This window comes from Plasmopara halstedii (assembly GCF_900000015.1).
Source record: "Plasmopara halstedii genome assembly, contig: Scaffold_350, whole genome shotgun sequence".
NCBI classification, from domain to species: Eukaryota; Oomycota; class Peronosporomycetes; order Peronosporales; family Peronosporaceae; genus Plasmopara; species Plasmopara halstedii.
In genome coordinates, this window is record NW_020187271.1 from 397,436 (window position 1) to 398,823 (window position 1,388).

Consider the following 1,388-nt stretch of genomic DNA (forward strand, 5'->3'; position numbering starts at 1 on the left):
AGTAAATGGAGATTTTCATCGATTCCGGGGCGTCGGGCACTTATACTCGACGCTCCACGATGAAAGGAAGTCAGCTGTGTGCTGAGGTGCGGAAAGCGCGGTTGGGCGATATCGTCCCTGTTCGCTTAGCGACGGGGACGCGTGTCACGGTCCCGAAGGTCCCTGTGGACTTCGGAGTCAAGTTCCTTGACTTTGATAGCGTGGAATGCTGTCTAGTTTTAGACTTGGATGCAAGTATGGCCTCATCCTAGGATTGGCATGGTTGGAATACCATGAGCCATGGATTAATTGGAGGTCAAACACCTTGGGCGCTACGCGCACGTCTCCTGGTGGAGCTTTGACGACTTATTAACCCACCTCTGCTAAAAGACAAAAGCGCTATAGGCGAGAGCACGGACCGAGACGGTCAACGTGCTAGACATTGGAATGTCCAAGTTGGTAGACACCTACGGTGTACCAGACAGGTGTCCCGAGCGTGGTTCGCGGGCTGATCGTGCAGAGGCACGTAAACCACTGAGATCTGCTCGAGTATCGAAGCAGTCGCTGCATGTCATGCGTGACGTGGTTGGCCAAGGGCCGAGGCATCGAGGGCGAGGCCCTCATGATGCACGTGAAGTGGCACGTAAACCACTGAGCACTGCTTTATTGCGAAGCAGTCGCTGCATGCCATTGAAAGCGTGGTCGGACAGAGTCCGAGGCATCTTGGGCACGGCTCCTCAGATGCGCGTGAAGTGGCATGTTATCCACTGGGCGAAGATTGCGGGGTTAGCTGCTCTTCGTCAGATGTTGTAGATAACATCGGAGCTTTAAAGGAGCGGACAGTAAGGGTGACACCAAACGACCTGGAATGCGTGTTCTCCCAGGTTTTTTTCACCGAGACATGGAACCTCTACACACAGACAACGGCGACGCCGTATGCTGGCTGCAAGACGCCGGGCGTCGATCCTGATCCAGGGTGTGTCTACCATAGACAATGGTGCGCAGTTATATACCCTCGTCATCGGTATGACGGGGGAGGAAGATGGCGACGTCCGCCGCGAGGCTATGTCTGCAGTAGATGCTCTCTTGAGCTGGACGAGATGTCCCTTGAAGAGTTCAGCAGTGCCTTGAAGGCAGGTGATTTGGCCGAAGTGGTCATTGTACGACCAGACGAGGAGATAAACCCATCATCGCTTCTGGATGAAGCTGCCTTTCTGGATGAAGCTGTCTTGGACACCAAGAGAGTTCTGATCGCACGAAGTGGATCGTCGATCCTACGGAATTCCTTGGATCCGTACTATCCTTTGGTAATGGAATCACAAGACGTCGTCTACAAAGACCCGCCTTCGGCTCTACCTCCGGACCGAGGTGTGCGTCATGAGATCGACCTGGTTCCGGGAACCAAATAC